This window comes from Oncorhynchus keta, unplaced genomic scaffold (genome assembly GCF_023373465.1).
Source record: "Oncorhynchus keta strain PuntledgeMale-10-30-2019 unplaced genomic scaffold, Oket_V2 Un_scaffold_3956_pilon_pilon, whole genome shotgun sequence".
NCBI classification, from domain to species: Eukaryota; Metazoa; Chordata; class Actinopteri; order Salmoniformes; family Salmonidae; genus Oncorhynchus; species Oncorhynchus keta.
Genome location: NW_026290928.1, coordinates 332,501 through 355,000, shown reverse-complemented (window position 1 = coordinate 355,000; position 22,500 = coordinate 332,501). Strand labels below are relative to the sequence as shown.

The following is a 22,500-nucleotide window of genomic DNA, read 5'->3' as shown; positions in this document are numbered from 1 at the left end:
GTGTGTGTGTGTGTGTGTGTGTGTGTGTGTGTGTGTGTGTGTGTGTGTGTGTGTGTGTGTGTGTGTGTGTGTGTGTGTGTGTGTGTGTGTGTGTGTGTGTGTGTGTGTGTTTTTCCAGGCCAAGGGCCCTATAGTGGAGCTGAACCACTCATTGATGTCGTCTCTCTCTCTCTCTCTCTCTCTCTCTCTCTCTCTCTCTCTCTCTCTCTCAATTCAATTAGATTCAAACGGCAAACATATGTTTACTTTGCCAAAGCAAGTGAAGTAGATAATAAGCCTTGCTGTCCCCAGTCCACCTGACTGTGCTGCTGCTCCAGTTTCAACTGTTCTGCCTTGTTATTATTCAACCATGCTGGTCATTTATGAACATTTGAACATCTTGGCCATGTTCTGTTATAATCTCCACCCGGCACAGCCAGAAGAGGACTGGCCACCCCACATAGCCTGGTTCCTCTCTAGGTTTATAATCTCCACCCGGTACAGCCAGAAGAGGACTGGCCACCCCACATAGCCTGGTTCCTCTCTAGGTTTCTTCCTAGGTTTTGGCCTTTCTTGGGAGTTTTTCCTAGCCACCGTGCTTCTACACCTGCATTGCTTGCTGTTTGGGGTTTTAGGCTGGGTTTCTGTACAGCACTTTGAGATATCAGCTGATGTACGAAGGGCTATATAAATACATTAGATTTGATTTGCATAAGCAAAAGTGAAATAAACAATAAAAATTAACAGTAAACATTACACTCACAAAAGTTCCAAAGGAATAGACATATTTCAAATGTCATGTTATGTCTATATACAGTGTTGTAATGATGTGCAATTAGTTAAAATACAAAAGGGAAAATAAATAAGCATAAATATGGGTTGTATTTACAATGGTGTTTGTTCTTCACTGGTTGCCCTTTTCTCGTGGCAACAGGTCACAAATCTTGCTGCTGTGATGGCAAACTGTGGTATTTCACCCAGTAGATATGGGAGTTTATCATTTCTGTTTATTCTTTGTGGGTCTGTGTGATCTGGGGGAACTATGTCTCTCTAATATGGTCATACATTGGGCAGGAGGTTAGGAAGTGCAGCTCAGTTTCCACCTCATTTTGTGGGCAGTGAGCACATAGCCTGTCTTCTCTTGAGAGCCATGTCTGCCTACGGCGGCCTTTCTCAATAGCAAGGCTATGCTCACTGAGTCTGTACATAGTCAAAGCTTTCCTTAAGTTTGGGTCAGTCACAGTGGTCAGGTATTCTGCCGCTGTGTACTCTCTGTTTAGGGTCAGTCACAGTAGTCAGGTATTCTGCCACTGTGTACTCTCTGTTTAGGGTCAGTCACAGTGGTCAGGTATTCTGCCGCTGTGTACTCTCTGTTTAGGGTCAGTCAGAGTGGTCAGGTATTCTGCCACTGTGTTCTCTCTGTTTAGGGCCAGTCACAGTGGTCAGGTATTCTGCCACTGTGTACTCTCTGTTTAGGGTCAGTCACAGTGGTCAGGTATTCTGCCGCTGTGTACTCTCTGTTTAGGGTCAGTCACAGTAGTCAGGTATTCTGCCACTGTGTACTCTCTGTTTAGGGTCAGTCACAGTGGTCAGGTATTCTGCCGCTGTGTACTCTCTGTTTAGGGTCAGTCACAGTGGTCAGGTATTCTGCCGCTGTGTACTCTCTGTTTAGGGTCAGTCACAGTAGTCAGGTATTCTGCCGCTGTGTACTCTCTGTTTAGGGTCAGTCACAGTGGTCAGGTATTCTGCCGCTGTGTACTCTCTGTTTAGGGTCAGTCACAGTGGTCAGGTATTCTGCCACTGTGTTCTCTCTGTTTAGGGCCAGTCACAGTGGTCAGGTATTCTGCCACTGTGTACTCTCTGTTTAGGGTCAGTCACAGTGGTCAGGTATTCTGCCACTGTGTACTCTCTGTTTAGGGTCAGTCACAGTGGTCAGGTATTCTGCCGCTGTGTACTCTCTGTTTAGGGTCAGTCACAGTGGTCAAGTATTCTGCCACTGTGTTCTCTATGTTTAGGGTCAGTCACAGTGGTCAAGTATTCTGCCGCTGTGTTCTCTCTGTTTAGGGTCAGTCACAGTGGTCAAGTATTCTGCCACTGTGTTCTCTATGTTTAGGGTCAGTCACAGTGGTCAAGTATTCTGCCGCTGTGTACTCTCTGTTTAGGGTCAGTCACAGTGGTCAACTATTCTGCCGCTGTGTACTCTCTGTTTAGGGTCAGTCACAGTGGTCAAGTATTCTGCCGCTGTGTTCTCTCTGTTTAGGGTCAGTCACAGTGGTCAAGTATTCTGCCACTGTGTTCTCTATGTTTAGGGTCAGTCACAGTGGTCAAGTATTCTGCCGCTGTGTTCTCTCTGTTTAGGGTCAGTCACAGTGGTCAGGTATTCTGCCGCTGTGTTCTCTCTGTTTAGGGTCAGTCACAGTGGTCAAGTATTCTGCCGCTGTGTTCTCTCTGTTTAGGGTCAGTCACAGTGGTCAAGTATTCTGCCACTGTGTACTCTCTGTTTAGGGTCAGTCAGTGGTCAGGTATTCTGCCACTGTGTTCTCTCTGTTTAGGGTCAGTCACAGTGGTCAAGTATTCTGCCGCTGTGTTCTCTCTGTTTAGGGTCAGTCACAGTGGTCAGGTATTCTGCCACTGTGTTCTCTCTGTTTAGGGTCAGTCACAGTGGTCAGGTATTCTGCCGCTGTGTTCTCTCTGTTTAGGGTCAGTCAGTGGTCAGGTATTCTGCCGCTGTGTTCTCTCTGTTTAGGGTCAGTCACAGTGGTCAGGTATTCTGCCGCTGTGTTCTCTCTGTTTAGGGTCAGTCACAGTGGTCAAGTATTCTGCCGCTGTGTTCTCTCTGTTTAGGGTCAGTCACAGTGGTCAAGTATTCTGCCACTGTGTACTCTCTGTTTAGGGTCAGTCAGTGGTCAGGTATTCTGCCACTGTGTTCTCTCTGTTTAGGGTCAGTCACAGTGGTCAGGTATTCTGCCGCTGTGTTCTCTCTGTTTAGGGTCAGTCACAGTGGTCAAGTATTCTGCCGCTGTGTTCTCTCTGTTTAGGGTCAGTCACAGTGGTCAAGTATTCTGCCACTGTGTACTCTCTGTTTAGGGTCAGTCAGTGGTCAGGTATTCTGCCACTGTGTTGGTCAGGTATTCTCCACTGTTTCTCTCTGGGTCAGTCACAGTGGTCAGGTATTCTGCCGCTGTGTTCTCTCTGTTTAGGGTCAGTCAGTGGTCAGGTATTCTGCCACTGTGTACTCTCTGTTTAGGGTCAGTCACAGTGGTCAGGTATTCTGCCACTGTGTACTCTCTGTTTAGGGTCAGTCAGTGGTCAGGTATTCTGCCACTGTGTACTCTCTGTTTAGGGTCAGTCACAGTGGTCAGGTATTCTGCCACTGTGTACTCTCTGTTTAGGGTCAGTCACAGTGGTCAGGTATTCTGCCACTGTGTACTCTCTGTTTAGGGTCAGTCAGTGGTCAGGTATTCTGCCACTGTGTACTCTCTGTTTAGGGTCAGTCAGTGGTCAGGTATTCTGCCACTGTGTACTCTCTGTTTAGGGTCAGTCACAGTGGTCAGGTATTCTGCCGCTGTGTACTCTCTGTTTAGGGTCAGTCAGTGGTCAGGTATTCTGCCACTGTGTACTCTCTGTGTAGGGTCAGTCACAGTGGTCAGGTATTCTGCCGCTGTGTTCTCTCTGTTTAGGGTCAGTCAGTGGTCAGGTATTCTGCCACTGTGTACTCTCTGTGTAGGGTCAGTCACAGTGGTCAGGTATTCTGCCGCTGTGTTCTCTCTGTTTAGGGTCAGTCACAGTGGTCAGGTATTCTGCCGCTGTGTTCTCTCTGTTTAGGGTCAGACACAGTGGTCAGGTATTCTGCCGCTGTGTACTCTCTGTTTAGGGTCAGTCACAGTGGTCAGGTATTCTGCCACTGTGTACTCTCTGTTTAGGGTCAGTCAGTGGTCAGGTATTCTGCCGCTGTGTACTCTATGTTTAGGGTCAGTCAGTGGTCAGGTATTCTGCCACTGTGTACTCTCTGTTTAGGGTCAGTCACAGTGGTCAAGTATTCTGCCGCTGTGTTCTCTCTGTTTAGGGTCAGTCACAGTGGTCAGGTATTCTGCCACTGTGTACTCTCTGTTTAGGGTCAGTCAGTGGTCAGGTATTCTGCCACTGTGTACTCTCTGTTTAGGGTCAGTCACAGTGGTCAGGTATTCTGCCACTGTGTTCTCTCTGTTTAGGGTCAGTCACAGTGGTCAGGTATTCTGCCACTGTGTTCTCTCTGTTTAGGGTCAGTCACAGTGGTCAGGTATTCTGCCACTGTGTTCTCTCTGTTTAGGGTCAGTCACAGTGGTCAGGTATTCTGCCGCTGTGTACTCTCTGTTTAGGGTCAGTCACAGTGGTCAGGTATTCTGCCACTGTGTACTCTCTGTTTAGGGTCAGTCACAGTGGTCAGGTATTCTGCCACTGTGTACTCTCTGTTTAGGGTCAGTCACAGTGGTCAGGTATTCTGCCACTGTGTACTCTATGTTTAGGGTCAGTCAGTGGTCAGGTATTCTGCCACTGTGTTCTCTCTGTTTAGGGTCAGTCACAGTGGTCAGGTATTCTGTCACTGTGTACTCTCTGTTTAGGGTCAGTCAGTGGTCAGGTATTCTGCCACTGTGTTCTCTCTGTTTAGGGTCAGTCACAGTGGTCAGGTATTCTGCCACTGTGTACTCTCTGTTTAGGGTCAGTCAGTGGTCAGGTATTCTGCCACTGTGTTCTCTCTGTTTAGGGTCAGTCACAGTGGTCAGGTATTCTGCCACTGTGTACTCTCTGTTTAGGGTCAGTCACAGTGGTCAGGTATTCTGCCACTGTGTACTCTCTGTTTAGGGTCAGTCACAGTGGTCAGGTATTCTGCCACTGTGTACTCTCTGTTTAGGGTCAGTCACAGTGGTCAGGTATTCTGCCACTGTGTTCTCTCTGTTTAGGGTCAGTCACAGTGGTCAAGTATTCTGCCGCTGTGTTCTCTCTGTTTAGGGTCAGTCACAGTGGTCAGGTATTCTGCCGCTGTGTTCTCTCTGTTTAGGGTCAGTCAGTGGTCAGGTATTCTGCCGCTGTGTTCTCTCTGTTTAGGGTCAGTCACAGTGGTCAGGTATTCTGCCGCTGTGTTCTCTCTGTTTAGGGTCAGTCACAGTGGTCAAGTATTCTGCCACTGTGTACTCTCTGTTTAGGGTCAGTCAGTGGTCAGGTATTCTGCCACTGTGTTCTCTCTGTTTAGGGTCAGTCACAGTGGTCAGGTATTCTGCCGCTGTGTTCTCTCTGTTTAGGGTCAGTCACAGTGGTCAAGTATTCTGCCGCTGTGTTCTCTCTGTTTAGGGTCAGTCACAGTGGTCAAGTATTCTGCCACTGTGTACTCTCTGTTTAGGGTCAGTCAGTGGTCAGGTATTCTGCCACTGTGTTCTCTCTGTTTAGGGTCAGTCACAGTGGTCAAGTATTCTGCCGCTGTGTTCTCTCTGTTTAGGGTCAGTCAGTGGTCAGGTATTCTGCCACTGTGTACTCTCTGTTTAGGGTCAGTCACAGTGGTCAAGTATTCTGCCACTGTGTACTCTCTGTTTAGGGTCAGTCAGTGGTCAGGTATTCTGCCACTGTGTACTCTCTGTTTAGGGTCAGTCACAGTGGTCAGGTATTCTGCCACTGTGTACTCTCTGTTTAGGGTCTGTCACAGTGGTCAGGTATTCTGCCACTGTGTACTCTCTGTTTAGGGTCAGTCAGTGGTCAGGTATTCTGCCACTGTGTACTCTCTGTTTAGGGTCAGTCAGTGGTCAGGTATTCTGCCACTGTGTACTCTCTGTTTAGGGTCAGTCACAGTGGTCAGGTATTCTGCCGCTGTGTACTCTCTGTTTAGGGTCAGTCAGTGGTCAGGTATTCTGCCACTGTGTACTCTCTGTGTAGGGTCAGTCACAGTGGTCAGGTATTCTGCCGCTGTGTTCTCTCTGTTTAGGGTCAGTCAGTGGTCAGGTATTCTGCCACTGTGTACTCTCTGTGTAGGGTCAGTCACAGTGGTCAGGTATTCTGCCGCTGTGTTCTCTCTGTTTAGGGTCAGTCACAGTGGTCAGGTATTCTGCCGCTGTGTTCTCTCTGTTTAGGGTCAGACACAGTGGTCAGGTATTCTGCCACTGTGTACTCTCTGTTTAGGGTCAGTCACAGTGGTCAGGTATTCTGCCACTGTGTACTCTCTGTTTAGGGTCAGTCAGTGGTCAGGTATTCTGCCGCTGTGTACTCTCTGTTTAGGGTCAGTCAGTGGTCAGGTATTCTGCCACTGTGTATTCTCTGTTTAGGGTCAGTCACAGTGGTCAGGTATTCTGCCGCTGTGTTCTCTCTGTTTAGGGTCAGTCACAGTGGTCAGGTATTCTGCCACTGTGTACTCTCTGTTTAGGGTCAGTCAGTGGTCAGGTATTCTGCCACTGTGTACTCTCTGTTTAGGGTCAGTCACAGTGGTCAGGTATTCTGCCACTGTGTTCTCTCTGTTTAGGGTCAGTCACAGTGGTCAGGTATTCTGCCACTGTGTTCTCTCTGTTTAGGGTCAGTCACAGTGGTCAGGTATTCTGCCACTGTGTTCTCTCTGTTTAGGGTCAGTCACAGTGGTCAGGTATTCTGCCGCTGTGTACTCTCTGTTTAGGGTCAGTCACAGTGGTCAGGTATTCTGCCACTGTGTACTCTCTGTTTAGGGTCAGTCACAGTGGTCAGGTATTCTGCCACTGTGTACTCTCTGTTTAGGGTCAGTCACAGTGGTCAGGTATTCTGCCACTGTGTACTCTATGTTTAGGGTCAGTCAGTGGTCAGGTATTCTGCCACTGTGTTCTCTCTGTTTAGGGTCAGTCACAGTGGTCAGGTATTCTGTCACTGTGTACTCTCTGTTTAGGGTCAGTCAGTGGTCAGGTATTCTGCCACTGTGTTCTCTCTGTTTAGGGTCAGTCACAGTGGTCAGGTATTCTGCCACTGTGTACTCTCTGTTTAGGGTCAGTCAGTGGTCAGGTATTCTGCCACTGTGTTCTCTCTGTTTAGGGTCAGTCACAGTGGTCAGGTATTCTGCCACTGTGTACTCTCTGTTTAGGGTCAGTCACAGTGGTCAGGTATTCTGCCACTGTGTACTCTCTGTTTAGGGTCAGTCACAGTGGTCAGGTATTCTGCCACTGTGTACTCTATGTTTAGGGTCAGTCAGTGGTCAGGTATTCTGCCACTGTGTTCTCTCTGTTTAGGGTCAGTCACAGTGGTCAGGTATTCTGTCACTGTGTTCTCTCTGTTTAAGGCCAAATAACATTCTAGTTTGCTCTGTTTTTTTGTGAATCCTTTCCAATGAGTCAAATAATTATCTTTTTGTTTTCTCATGATTTGGTTGGGTCTAATTGTGCTCCTGTCCTGGGGCTCTGTGGGGTGTGTTTGTGTTTGTGAACAGAGCCCCAGGACCAGATTGCTTAGGGGACTCTTCTCCAGGTTCATCCAGGCTTTGTTATGCAAGGTTTGGGAATCTCTTCCTTTTAGGTGGTTGTAGCTTTTTTTTCAGGATTTTGATAATTTATATTTTGATAATCGGCCTCTGCATGTATTATTTGGTGATTTTGCAGAATTCTGCCCCCCCCCCCCTCCACACAAATCCTCTTCGCTGCACCAGGGTTGTGGCCATCTGGAGATGCTGCTCTGCGATTGGCTAAGAGGCCAGGGTGATGGCGGTGGTCGCAGATGGCTTATAGGCTGGTTTATGGCTTATAGTCCATTTAGGGGTCAGAACAGCTATGGAGTAGGGCCTGGGGAGGAGGGCCTGGGGAGGAGGGCCCGGGAGGAGTGTCTGGGAAGAGGGCCTGGGAGGAGGGCCTGGGAGGAGGGCCTGGGAGCAGGGCCTGGGAGCATGTCCTGGGAGGAGGGCCTGGGGAGGAGGGCCTGGGGAGGAGGGCCTGGGGAGGAGGGCCTGGGGAGGAGGGCCTGGGGAGGAGGGCCTGGGGAGGAGGGCCTGGGGAGGATGGCCTGGTAGGAGGGTCTGGGAGGAGGGCCTGGGGAGGAGGGCCTGGGGAGGAGGGCCTGGGGAGGAGGGCCTGGGAGGAGGGTCTGGGAGGAGGGCCTGGGGAGGAGGGCCTGGGAGGAGGGCCTGGGGAGGAGGGCCTGGGAGGAGTGTCTGGGAGGAGGGCCTGAGAGGACGGCCTGAGAGCAGGGCCTGGGGGGGGCCATGAAGGAGCGCTACTTGTGTGAAACTACCTGTCCTAAATGACACTATATTCAGTATATTCTAATAGGCCCTGGTCACTACTGGGAAATGGGGGGACATTTGATACACAGACTGTCAATGGTTAGGGAGAGAGAGGGAGAGAGAGGGAGAGAGAGACAGAGAGACGGAGAGAGAGACAGACAGACAGACAGACAGACAGACAGACAGACAGACAGACAGACAGACAGACAGAGTCACTGGGCTGGGTGCTCAGTAGTCACTGGGCTGGGTGCTCAGTAGTCACTGGGCTGGTTACTCACTAGTCACTGGGCTGGGTGCTCAGTAGTCACTGGGCTGGTTACTCAGTAGTCACTGGGCTGGTTACTCAGTAGTCACTGGGCTGGGTGCTCAGTAGTCACTGGGCTGGTTACTCAGTAGTCACTGGGCTGGTTACTCAGTAGTCACTGGGCTGGTTACTCAGTAGTCACTGGGCTGGTTACTCAGTAGTCACTGGGCTGGTTACTCAGTAGTCACTGGGCTGGTTACTCAGTAGTCACTGGGCTGGTTACTCAGTAGTCACTGGGATGGTTACTCAGTAGTCACTGGGATGGTTACTCAGTAGTCACTGGGATGGTTACTCAGTAGTCACTGGGCTGGTTACTCAGTAGTCACTGGGCTGGTTACTCAGTATTCACTGGGCTGGGTGCTCAGTAGTCACTGGGCTGGTTACTCAGTAGTCACTGGGCTGGTTACTCAGTAGTCACTGGGCTGGTTACTCACTAGTCACTGGGCTGGTTACTCAGTAGTCACTGGGCTGGTTACTCAGTAGTCACTGGCCTGGGTGCTCAGTAGTCACTGGGCTGGTTACTCAGTAGTCACTGGGCTGGTTACTCAGTAGTCACTGGGCTGGGTGCTCAGTAGTCACTGGGCTGGTTACTCAGTAGTCACTGGGCTGGTTACTCAGTATTCACTGGGCTGGGTACTCAGTAGTCACTGGGCTGGTTACTCAGTAGTCACTGGGCTGGGTGCTCAGTAGTCACTGGGCTGGTTACTCACTAGTCACTGGGCTGGTTACTCAGTAGTCACTGGGCTGGTTACTCAGTAGTCACTGGGCTGGGTGCTCAGTAGTCACTGGGCTGGTTACTCAGTAGTCACTGGGCTGGTTACTCACTAGTCACTGGGCTGGTTACTCAGTAGTCACTGGGCTGGTTACTCAGTAGGTAGGTACTGGGCTGGGTGCTCAGTAGTCACTGGGCTGGTTACTCAGTAGTCACTGGGCTGGTTACTCACTAGTCACTGGGCTGGTTACTCACTAGTCACTGGGCTGGTTACTCACTAGTCACTGGGCTGGTTACTCAGTAGTCACTGGGCTGGTTACTCACTAGTCACTGGGCTGGTTACTCAGTAGTCACTGGGCTGGTTACTCACTAGTCACTGGGCTGGTTACTCAGTAGTCACTGGGCTGGGTGCTCAGAAGTCACTGGGCTGGTTACTCACTAGTCACTGGGCTGGTTACTCAGTAGTGACTGGGCTGGGTGCTCAGTAGTCACTGGGCTGGGTGCTCAGAAGTCACTGGGCTGGTTACTCACTAGTCACTGGGCTGGTTACTCACTAGTCACTGGGCTGGGTGCTCAGAAGTCACTGGGCTGGTTACTCACTAGTCACTGGGCTGGTTACTCAGTAGTCACTGGGATGGTTACTCAGTAGTCACTGGGCTGGTTACTCAGTAGTCACTGGGCTGGTTACTCAGTAGTCACTGGGCTGGTTACTCAGTAGTCACTGGGCTGGTTACTCAGTAGTCACTGGGCTGGTTACTCAGTAGTCACTGGGCTGGTTACTCAGTAGTCACTGGGCTGGTTACTCAGTAGTCACTGGGCTGGTTACTCACTAGTCACTGGGCTGGTTACTCAGTAGTGACTGGGCTGGGTGCTCAGTAGTCACTGGGCTGGGTGCTCAGAAGTCACTGGGCTGGTTACTCACTAGTCACTGGGCTGGTTACTCACTAGTCACTGGGCTGGGTGCTCAGAAGTCACTGGGCTGGTTACTCACTAGTCACTGGGCTGGTTACTCAGTAGTCACTGGGCTGGTTACTCAGTAGTCACTGGGATGGTTACTCAGTAGTCACTGGGCTGGTTACTCAGTAGTCACTGGGCTGGTTACTCAGTAGTCACTGGGCTGGTTACTCAGTAGTCACTGGGCTGGGTGCTCAGTGTTTTGAGACATGCAGGGTTTCCTTTATTACCATGTTCAGACCAGGAAGAGATAACAGCAGAGTCACATCCTGTAATATCCTGTTGTCCCAGTACAGAGCAGCAGTCTCTGGATCTCTGTCTGCTGTGTGTTGAGTCAACCAGAGATGAGCTCATTTACCACGGGGGCCTCGATGACTGGAGCTCAGTACCTAAAGATTTACATTCATTGTCCTGTGACAGGCTGTGTAAAAGCGTCTGTCTGTCTCTTTGCGGGAGTCACGTGTGTGATGATGCTGAGTCAGAGAAGGCCCCATGGCAGTAGCTAAAACAGGAACAACTCTGATTTGGGTGAACGACCTCATTTGAGTTGAGTATAATGACTCTCATTCCCAACCTAATTATGGAACTGAATCACTCTGTGGGGGACAGGGAACTGAATCAGGCAGATTATGGAGAAAAGAGATGTATTTTTCTGCATTCCAAATATATATATAGGGAATAGGGTTCCATTTCAACACAGTAGTCCACTATATAGGGAATAGGGTTCCATTTCAACACAGTAGTCCACTATATAGGGAATAGGGTTCCATTTCAACACAGTAGTCCACTATATAGGGAATAGGGTTCCATTTCAACACAGTAGTCCACTATATAGGGAATAGGATTCCATTTCAACACAGTAGTCCACTATATAGGGAATAGGATTCCATTTCAACACAGTAGTCCACTATATAGGGAATAGGGTTCCATTTCAACACAGTAGTCCACTATATAGGGAATAAGGTTCCATTTCAACACAGTAGTCCACTATATAGGGAATAGGGTTCCATTTCAACACAGTAGTCCACTATATAGGGAATAGGGTTCCATTTCAGCACAGTAGTCCACTATATAGGGAATAGGATTCCATTTCAACACAGTAGTCCACTATATAGGGAATAGGGTTCCATTTCAACACAGTAGTCCACTATATAGGGAATAGGGTTCCATTTCAACACAGTAGTCCACTATATAGGGAATAGGATTCCATTTCAACACAGTAGTCCACTATATAGGGAATAAGGTTCACTATATAGGGAATAAGGTTCCATTTCAACACAGTAGTCCACTATATAGGGAATAGGGTTCCATTTCAACACAGTAGTCCACTATATAGGGAATAAGGTTCCATTTCAACACAGTAGTCCACTATATAGGGAATAGGGTTCCATTTCAACACAGTAGTCCACTATATAGGGAATAGGATTCCATTTCAACACAGTAGTCCACTATATAGGGAATAAGGTTCCATTTCAACACAGTAGTCCACTATATAGGGAATAGGGTTCCATTTCAGCACAGTAGTCCACTATATAGGGAATAGGGTTCCATTTCAACACAGTAGTCCACTATATAGGGAATAGGGTTCCATTTCAGCACAGTAGTCCACTATATAGGGAATAGGGTTCCATTTCAACACAGTAGTCCACTATATAGGGTATAGGGTTCCATTTCAACACAGTAGTCCACTATATAGGGAATAAGGTTCCATTTCAACACAGTAGTCCACTATATAGGGAATAGGGTTCCATTTCAACACAGTAGTCCACTATATAGGGAATAGGGTTCCATTTCAACACAGTAGTCCACTATATAGGGAATAGGGTTCCATTTCAACACAGTAGTCCACTATATAGGGAATAGGGTTCCATTTCAACACAGTAGTCCACTATATAGGGAATAGGGTTCCATTTCAACACAGTAGTCCACTATATAGGGAATAGGATTCCATTTCAACACAGTAGTCCACTATATAGGGAATAGGGTTCCATTTCAACACAGTAGTCCACTATATAGGGAATAGGATTCCATTTCAACACAGTAGTCCACTATATAGGGAATAGGGTTCCATTTCAACACAGTAGTCCACTATATAGGGAATAGGGTTCCATTTCAACACAGTAGTCCACTATATAGGGAATAGGGTTCCATTTCAACACAGTAGTCCACTATATAGGGAATAGGGTTCCATTTCAACACAGTAGTCCACTATATAGGGAATAGGGTTCCATTTCAACACAGTAGTCCACTATATAGGGAATAAGGTTCCATTTCAACACAGTAGTCCACTATATAGGGAATAGGGTTCCATTTCAACACAGTAGTCCACTATATAGGGAATAGGGTTCCATTTCAACACAGTAGTCCACTATATAGGGAATAGGGTTCCATTTCAACACAGTAGTCCACTATATAGGGAATAGGGTTCCATTTCAACACAGTAGTCCACTATATAGGGAATAGGGTTCCATTTCAACACAGTAGTCCACTATATAGGGAATAGGGTTCCATTTCAACACAGTAGTCCACTATATAGGGAATAGGGTTCCATTTCAACACAGTAGTCCACTATATAGGGAATAAGGTTCCATTTCAACACAGTAGTCCACTATATAGGGAATAGGGTTCCATTTCAACACAGTAGTCCACTATATAGGGAATAGGGTTCCATTTCAACACAGTAGTCCACTATATAGGGAATAGGGTTCCATTTCAACACAGTAGTCCACTATATAGGGAATAGGGTTCCATTTCAACACAGTAGTCCACTATATAGGGAATAGGGTTCCATTTCAACACAGTAGTCCACTATATAGGGAATAGGGTTCCATTTCAACACAGTAGTCCACTATATAGGGAATAGGGTTCCATTTCAACACAGTAGTCCACTATATAGGGAATAAGGTTCCATTTCAACACAGTAGTCCACTATATAGGGAATAGGGTTCCATTTCAACACAGTAGTCCACTATATAGGGAATAGGGTTCCATTTCAACACAGTAGTCCACTATATAGGGAATAGGGTTCCATTTCAACACAGTAGTCCACTATATAGGGAATAGGGTTCCATTTCAACACAGTAGTCCACTATATAGGGAATAGGGTTCCATTTCAACACAGTAGTCCACTATATAGGGAATAGGATTCCATTTCAACACAGTAGTCCACTATATAGGGAATAAGGTTCCATTTCAGCACAGACATGGTGATGTGTTGTAATGGCCTGGTTTGGTTTAGAATCATAGATTTGTTTGTAAGGATTCTTCCTGAGAGTTAGAGAATATTCTGGTATTTTTCCTATTTTTAAAGAATTGTACACAAAACCATGAGTAATTGGTGCTCTTTAAAAGAGGGAGAGAGAGAGCGAGAGAGAGCGAAGAGGTGAGGCCACAGCACACAGAGGTTGTCTCTCTGAATCTAGTCAGGTCAGGGGATGTGAGGAGACCCAGCAAGACGAGTCCATTCCTCTATCTGTCTCTCTCTTCTCTCACTTTGGCTCTCTCATTCTCTCTCTTCCCCCTGTTCTCAGGCCCTGTGGGGTCACTCTAAATGTCCCTCAGCCAAAACAAATATCCGTCACTGTCCTCTTCTGCTGAAAGGAGGCCATCTTGCGCAGGCCTTGTTTTTAAACATGACACAGTGGAAAACTTTTCCTTCTGACTCCGCTGGTGACTGGTGTGTTCCCCCATATCTTCCTCATTTTCCCCCTGGGGTTTTCCCCATCCTTCCCTGTTTCTGTCCTGTTCTATCAGACAAACTCAGCTCAATGTCAAGTCAGGATCCTTCCCTGTTTCTATCCTGTTCTATCAGACAAACTCAGCTCAATGTCAAGTCAGGATCCTTCCCTGTTTCTGTCCTGTTCTATCAGACAAACTCAGCTCAATGTCAAGTCAGGAATGTGCTTGTCTGTTAGTGTTTTTCTTCTCAACCTGTCACACGTGTTCAGAAAGGTATTTTCATCATGATCACCTTTTGATACTTGTTGCTGCCTTGTAGTTACTGTGTGATGTTCTACAGCTGCCTTGTAGTTGCTGTGTGATGTTCTACAGCTGCCTTGTAGTTGCTGTGTGATGTTCTACAGCTGCCTTGTAGTTGCTGTGTGATGTTCTACAGCTGCCTTGTAGTTGCTGTGTGATGTTCTACAGCTGCCTTGTAGTTACTGTGTGATGTTCTACAGCTGCCTTGTAGTTGCTGTGTGATGTTCTACAGCTGCCTTGTAGTTGCTGTGTGATGTTCTACAGCTGCCTTGTAGTTGCTGTGTGATGTTCTACAGCTGCCTTGTAGTTGCTGTGTGATGTTCTACAGCTGCCTTGTAGTTACTGTGTGATGTTCTACAGCTGCCTTGTAGTTGATGTGTGATGTTCTACAGCTGCCTTGTAGTTGCTGTGTGATGTTCTACAGCTGCCTTGTAGTTGCTGTGTGATGTTCTACAGCTGCCTTGTAGTTACTGTGTGATGTTCTACAGCTGCCTTGTAGTTGCTGTGTGATGTTCTACAGCTGCCTTGTAGTTGCTGTGTGATGTTCTACAGCTGCCTTGTAGTTGCTGTGTGATGTTCTACAGCTGCCTTGTAGTTGCTGTGTGATGTTCTACAGCTGCCTTGTAGTTGCTGTGTGATGTTCTACAGCTGCCTTGTAGTTGCTGTGTGATGTTCTACAGCTGCCTTGTAGTTGCTGTGTGATGTTCTACAGCTGCCTTGTAGTTGCTGTGTGATGTTCTACTGCTGCCTTGTAGTTGCTGTGTGATGTTCTACAGCTGCCTTGTAGTTGCTGTGTGATGTTCTACAGCTGCCTTGTAGTTGCTGTGTGATGTTCTACTGCTGCCTTGTAGTTACTGTGTGATGTTCTACAGCTGCCTTGTAGTTGCTGTGTGATGTTCTACAGCTGCCTTGTAGTTACTGTGTGATGTTCTACAGCTGCCTTGTAGTTGCTGTGTGATGTTCTACTGCTGCCTTGTAGTTACTGTGTGATGATTAACTTATTTGTTTATTTTCTCTGTTTTCCTCAGGCTCTCTCATCTCACCGGGCCTTCCTCCTGACTGCACGCATCCCTAGCAAGGTAAGAACAGCCAGCTACAGCTCATAGACCTGTCTCTTCTAGGTTACCTAGGTAACTACTCTGGCCAGCCAGGTACAGCTCATAAGACCTGTCTCTTCTAGGTTACCTAGGTAACTACTCTGGCCAGCCAGCTACAGCTCATAGGTCTGTCTCTTCTAGGTCAACTAGGAAACTACTCTGGCCAGCCAGCTACAGCTCATAGACCTGTCTCTTCTAGGTTACCTAGGTAACTACTCTGGGCCAGCCAGCTACAGCTCATAGACCTGTCTCTTCTAGGTTACCTAGGTAACTACTCTGGCCAGCCAGCTACAGCTCATAGACCTGTCTCTTCTAGGTCAACTAGGAAACTACTCTGGCCAGCCAGCTACAGCTCATAGGTCTGTCTCTTCTAGGTCAACTAGGTAACTACTCTGGCCAGCCAGCTACAGCTCATAGACCTGTCTCTTCTAGGTCAACTAGGAAACTACTCTGGCCAGCCAGCTACAGCTCATAGGTCTGTCTCTTCTAGGTCAACTAGGTAACTACTCTGGCCAGCCAGCTACAGCTCATAGGTCTGTCTCTTCTAGGTCAACTAGGTAACTACTCTGGCCAGCCAGCTACAGCTCATAGGTCTGTCTCTTCTAGGTCAACTAGGTAACTACTCTGGCCAGCCAGCTACAGCTCATAGGTCTGTCTCTTCTAGGTCAACTAGGTAACTACTCTGGCCAGCCAGCTACAGCTCATAGGTCTGTCTCTTCTAGGTCAACTAGGTAACTACTCTGGCCAGCCAGCTACAGCTCATAGACCTGTCTCTTCTAGGTTACCTAGGTAACTACTCTGGGCCAGCCAGCTACAGCTCATAGGTCTGTCTCTTCTAGGTCAACTAGGTAACTACTCTGGCCAGCCAGCTACAGCTTATAGACCTGTCTCTTCTAGGTCAACTAGGTAACTACTCTGGCCAGCCAGCTACAGCTCATAGGTCTGTCTCTTCTAGGTCAACTAGGTAACTACTCTGGCCAGCCAGCTACAGCTCATAGGTCTGTCTCTTCTAGGTCAACTAGGAAACTACTCTGGCCAGCCAGCTACAGCTCATAGACCTGTCTCTTCTAGGTTACCTAGGTAACTACTCTGGGCCAGCCAGCTACAGCTCATAGGTCTGTCTCTTCTAGGTCAACTAGGTAACTACTCTGGCCAGCCAGCTACAGCTCATAGGTCTGTCTCTTCTAGGTCAACTAGGTAACTACTCTGGCCAGCCAGCTACAGCTCATAGACCTGTCTCTTCTAGGTTACCTAGGTAACTACTCTGGGCCAGCCAGCTACAGCTCATAGGTCTGTCTCTTCTAGGTCAACTAGGTAACTACTCTGGCCAGCCAGCTACAGCTCATAGGTCTGTCTCTTCTAGGTCAACTAGGTAACTACTCTGGCCAGCCAGCTACAGCTCATAGACCTGTCTCTTCTAGGTCAACTAGGTAACTACTCTGGCCAGCCAGCTACAGCTCATAGGTCTGTCTCTTCTAGGTCAACTAGGTAACTACTCTGGCCAGCCAGCTACAGCTCATAGGTCTGTCTCTTCTAGGTCAACTAGGTAACTACTCTGGCCAGCCAGCTACAGCTCATAGGTCTGTCTCTTCTAGGTCAACTAGGTAACTACTCTGGCCAGCCAGCTACAGCTCATAGGTCTGTCTCTTCTAGGTCAACTAGGTAACTACTCTGGCCAGCCAGCTACAGCTCATAGGTCTGTCTCTTCTAGGTCAACTAGGTAACTACTCTGGCCAGCCAGCTACAGCTCATAGACCTGTCTCTTCTAGGTCAACTAGGTAACTACTCTGGCCAGCCAGCTACAGCTCATAGGTCTGTCTCTTCTAGGTCAACTAGGAAACTACTCTGGCCAGCCAGCTACAGCTCATAGACCTGTCTCTTCTAGGTTACCTAGGTAACTACTCTGGGCCAGCCAGCTACAGCTCATAGACCTGTCTCTTCTAGGTTACCTAGGTAACTACTCTGGCCAGCCAGCTACAGCTCATAGACCTGTCTCTTCTAGGTCAACTAGGTTCTACTCTGGCCAGCCAGCTACAGCTCATAGGTCTGTCTCTTCTAGGTCAACTAGGTAACTACTCTGGCCAGCCAGCTACAGCTCATAGACCTGTCTCTTCTAGGTCAACTAGGAAACTACTCTGGCCAGCCAGCTACAGCTCATAGGTCTGTCTCTTCTAGGTCAACTAGGTAACTACTCTGGCCAGCCAGCTACAGCTCATAGGTCTGTCTCTTCTAGGTCAACTAGGAAACTACTCTGGCCAGCCAGCTACAGCTCATAGGTCTGTCTCTTCTAGGTCAACTAGGTAACTACTCTGGCCAGCCAGCTACAGCTCATAGGTCTGTCTCTTCTAGGTCAACTAGGTAACTACTCTGGCCAGCCAGCTACAGCTCATAGGTCTGTCTCTTCTAGGTCAACTAGGTAACTACTCTGGCCAGCCAGCTACAGCTCATAGACCTGTCTCTTCTAGGTCAACTAGGTAACTACTCTGGCTGGCACACAGGCTGTGGTCCTTCTGTAGCTCAGTTGGTAGAGCATGGCGCTTGTAACGCCAGGGTAGTGGGTTCGATCCCCGGGACCACCCATACGTAGAATGTATGCACACATGACTGTAAGTCGCTTTGGATAAAAGCGTCTGCTAAATGGCATATATTATTATTATTATTACTGTACAAGAACAGCTTCCAATTTCAATATTTTTAAAATACTTTTTCAATTGAGTTGATTGAGTGTGTGGTGGTTCTGATGGTGGTGGTTCTGATGGTGGTGGTTCTGGTGGTGGAGGTTCTGGTGGTGGAGGTTCTGACGGTGGAGGTTCTAATGGTGGAGGTTCTAATGGTGGAGTTTCTGATGGTGGTGGTTCTGACGGTGGTGGTTCTGACGGTGGAGGTTCTGACGGTGGTGGTTCTGACGGTGGTGGTTCTGACGGTGGTGGTTCTGACGGTGGTGGTTCTGACGGTGGAGGTTCTGACGGTGGTGGTTCTGACGGTGGTGGTTCTGACGGTGGTGGTTCTGACGGTGGAGGTTCTGACGGTGGAGGTTCAGACGGTGGAGGTTCAGACGGTGGAGGTTCTGACGGTGGTGGTTCTGACGGTGGAGGTTCTGACGGTGGAGGTTCTGACGGTGGTGGTTCTGACGGTGGAGGTTCTGACCGTGGAGGTTCTGACGGTGGTGGTTCTGACGGTGGTGGTTCTGACGGTGGAGGTTCTGACGGTGGAGGTTCTGACGGTGGAGGTTCTGACGGTGGAGGTTCTGACGGTGGAGGTTCTGACGGTGGTGGTTCTGACGGTGGAGGTTCTGACGGTGGTGGTTCTGACGGTGGTGGTTCTGATGGTGTTAATCATGTAACAGACGGACAGACGGCTTCTTCTGACTCACTGCATCGTTAGCTGATTGTGTTAATACTTCAACCGTGTGCCTTGTTAAATAAAGGTTAAATAAATTAAAAATCACAGCCCACTGGCCCTTAGTCACAGTCCACTGGCCCTTAGTCACAGTCCACTGGCCCTTAGTCACAGTCCACTGGCCCTTAGTCACAGTCCACTGGCCCTTAGTCACAGCCCACTGGCCCTTAGTCACGGTCCACTGGCCCTTAGTCACGGTCCACTGGCCCTTAGTCACGGTCCACTGGCCCTTAGTCACGGTCCACTGGCCTTTAGTCACGGTCCACTGGCCCTTAGTCGCGGTCCACTGGCCCTTAGTCGCGGTCCACTGGCCCTTAGTCGCAGTCCACTGGCCCTTAGTCGCAGTCCACTGGCCCTTATTCACAGTCCACTGGCCCTTAGTCACGGTCCACTGGACCTTAGTCACGGTCCACTGGCCCTCAGTCACAGTCCACTGGCCCTCAGTCACAGTCCACTGGCCCTCAGTCACAGCCCACTGGCCCTTAGTCACAGTCCACTGGCCCTTAGTCACAGTCCACTGGCCCTTAGTCACAGTCCACTGGCCCTTAGTCACAGTCCACTGGCCCTTAGTCACGGTCCACTGGCCCTTAGTCACGGTCCACTGGCCCTTAGTCACGGTCCACTGGCCCTTAGTCACGGTCCACTGGCCCTTAGTCACGGTCCACTGGCCCTTAGTCACGGTCCACTGGACCTTAGTCACGGTCCACTGGACCTTAGTCACAGTCCACTGGCCCTTAGTCACAGTCCACTGGCCCTTAGTCACAGTCCACTGGCCCTTAGTCACAGTCCACTGGCCCTTAGTCACAGTCCACTGGCCCTTAGTCACAGTCCACTGGCCCTTAGTCACAGTCCACTGGACCTTTTTCAGTCACAACCACTGGACCCTTAGTCACAGTACACTGGACCCTTATCAGACGGTCCACTGGTGTCTATAGTCACGTCCCCTGTCCACTGGACCTTTTCCCTGTAGACTGCTAGTGTTCCTCTGGCCCTCCTCTCCTCCACTGGCCTCTCCTCTCACCTCCACTGGACCCTCTCCTCTCCTCTCCACTGGCCCTGTTAGTAGATTAGAGATCCACTGGAACTTGACCCCAAGGAAAGCCTGCTGACCCACTGACCCCTGAGATCTCCTCCACTGTGGTCTTAGTGACCCCTGATGATCCACTGGAACCCTACATGTGGTCACAGTCGCTGAGACTGGCTCCTCACCTCAACTGGATCCTAGAGGATCACCTCCACTGGACCCTAGAGGATCACCTAGAGGATCCACTGGGATCCCTACTGGATCCTAGAGGATCACCTCCACTGTATCCCTAGAGGATCACCTCCACTGGACCCTAGAGGATCACCTCCACTGGATCCTAGGGATCACCTCCACTGGATCCTAGAGGATCACCTCCACTGGATCCTAGAGGATCACCTCCACTGGACCCTAGAGGATCACCTCCACTGGACCCTAGAGGATCACTGGATCCTAGAGGATCCACTGGCCCTCCAGAGGGATCACCTCCACTGGACCCTAGAGGATCACCTCCACTGGACCCTAGAGGATCACCTCCACTGGACCCTAGAGGATCCACTGGACCCTAGAGGATCACCTCCACTGGACCCTAGAGGATCACCTCCACTGGACCCTAGAGGATCACCTCCACTGGACCCTAGAGGATCACCTCCACTGGACCCTAGAGGATCACCTCCACTGGACCCTAGAGGATCACCTCCACTGGACCCTAGAGGATCACCTCCACTGGATCCTAGAGGATCACCTCCACTGGACCCTAGAGGATCACCTCCACTGGACCCTAGAGGATCACCTCCAGGATCCTAGAGGATCCACTGGATCCTAGAGGATCACCTCCACTGGATCCTAGAGGATCACCTCCACTGGACCCTAGAGGATCACCTCCACTGGACCCTAGAGGATCACCTCCACTGGATCCTAGAGGATCCCCTCCACTGGATCCTAGAGGATCCCTAGAGGATCACCTCCACTGGACCCTAGAGGATCACCTCCACTGGACCCTAGAGGATCACCTCCACTGGACCCTAGAGGATCACACTGGACCCTAGAGGATCACCTCCACTGGACCCTAGAGGATCACCTCCACTGGACCCTAGAGGATCACCTCCACTGGACCCTAGAGGATCACCTCCACTGGACCCTAGAGGATCACCTCCACTGGAGGATCCCTCCACTGGAGGGATCACCTCCACTGGCCCTAGAGGATCACCTCCACTGGCCCTAGAGGATCACCTCCACTGGACCCTAGAGGATCACCTCCACTGGACCCTAGAGGATCACCTCACTGGACCACACCTCCACTGGACCCTAGAGGATCACCTCCACTGGGTCCTAGAGGATCACCTCCACTGGACCCTAGAGGATCACCTCCACTGGACCCTAGAGGATCACCTCCACTGGACCCTAGAGGATCACCTCCACTGGACCCTAGAGGATCACCTCCACTGGACCCTAGAGGATCACCTCCACTGGATCCCTAGAGGATCACCTCCACTGGACCCTAGAGGATCACCTCCACTGGACCCTAGAGGATCACCTCCACTGGACCCTAGAGGATCACCTCCACTGGACCCTAGAGGATCACCTCCACTGGACCCTAGAGGATCACCTCCACTGGACCCTAGAGGATCACCTCCACTGGACCCTAGAGGATCACCTCCACTGAGAGGATCACCTCCACTGGACCCTAGAGGATCACCTCCACTGGATCCTAGAGGATCACCTCCACTGGACCCTAGAGGATCACCTCCACTGGACCCTAGAGGATCACCTCCACTGGACCCTGGGATCACCCCACTGGCCCTGGATCACGGATCCACTGGACCCTGTCACCTCCACTGGACAGAGGATCACCTCCACTGGACCCTAGAGGATCAGGATGGACTCTTGTCAGTCTGTCTGTCTATCACGGCCTGGACAGAGGAATGTACTGGATACCTTGTCAGTCACTGTCCACTGGCCTGGACAGAGGAATCAGGATACTCTTGTCAGTCTGTCACTTTGGCCCTGCAGAGGATGCATTGTCCAGTGGAGAGGAGATTCTTCCTATAGATCACCTCTCAGGCTGCGTCAAATCTGTTCCTCCCCTCCTACCATCTCTCTTTCCACTGGACCCTCTCTCTCTAGAGTCACGGTCCACTGGCAGGGTCTCTCTCTCAAGAGTTCAGGGTCCTCTCTCTAAGAGTTCAGGGTCTCTCTCTCTAAGAGTTCAGGGGTCTCTCTCTTCTCTCTCTCTAAGAGTTCAGGGGTCTCTCTCTCTAAGAGTTCAGGGTCTCTGGCCTCTTTCTACACCTCCACTCTTCTCTCTTTCTCCTCTCCTACCCTCTTTCTCTCTTTCTTCCCTCCTACCCTCTCTCTTTCTCCCCTCCTCTCTAAGAGTTCAGGGGTCTCTCTCTCTCTAAGAGTTCAGGGGTCTCTCTCTCTCTAAGAGTTCAGGGTCTCTCTCTCTCTAAGAGTTCAGGGGTCTCTCTCTCTCTCTAAGAGTTCAGGGGTCTCTCTCTCTCTAAGAGTTCAGGGGTCTCTCTCTCTCTCTAAGAGTTCAGGGGTCTCTCTCTCTCTCTAAGAGTTCAGGGGTCTCTCTCTCTTTCTACACTCCTACCCTCTTTCTCTCTTTCTCCTCTCCTACCCTCTTTCTCTCTTTCTTCCCTCCTACCATCCCTCTTTCTCCCCTCCTACCCTATCTCTTTCTCCCCTCCTACCCCCTCTCTCTAAGAGTTCAGGGCTCTCTCTCTCTCTAAGAGTTCAGGGGTCTCTCTCTCTTTCTACACTCCTACCCTCTTTCTCTCTTTCTCCTCTCCTACCCTCTTTCTCTCTTTCTTCCCTCCTACCCTCTCTCTTTCTCCCCTCCTCTCTAAGAGTTCA

At 49.5% G+C, this 22,500-nt stretch overlaps 1 long non-coding RNA gene and 1 pseudogene across 1 annotated transcript; one reads left to right on the top strand and one right to left on the bottom strand.

The window, feature by feature from the left end:
* The window catches only part of LOC118381799 (F-actin-uncapping protein LRRC16A-like), a 279,527-nt pseudogene that overhangs the window by 83,077 nt on the left and 173,950 nt on the right, over nucleotides 1-22,500 (top strand).
* LOC127928780 (uncharacterized) lies at nucleotides 20,205-21,289 on the bottom strand. The gene is made up of 3 exons (XR_008132182.1): nucleotides 21,152-21,289; nucleotides 21,031-21,102; nucleotides 20,205-20,431 (listed from the first exon to the last, which is right to left on the bottom strand). It is a non-coding gene; the product is annotated as an uncharacterized LOC127928780 (long non-coding RNA).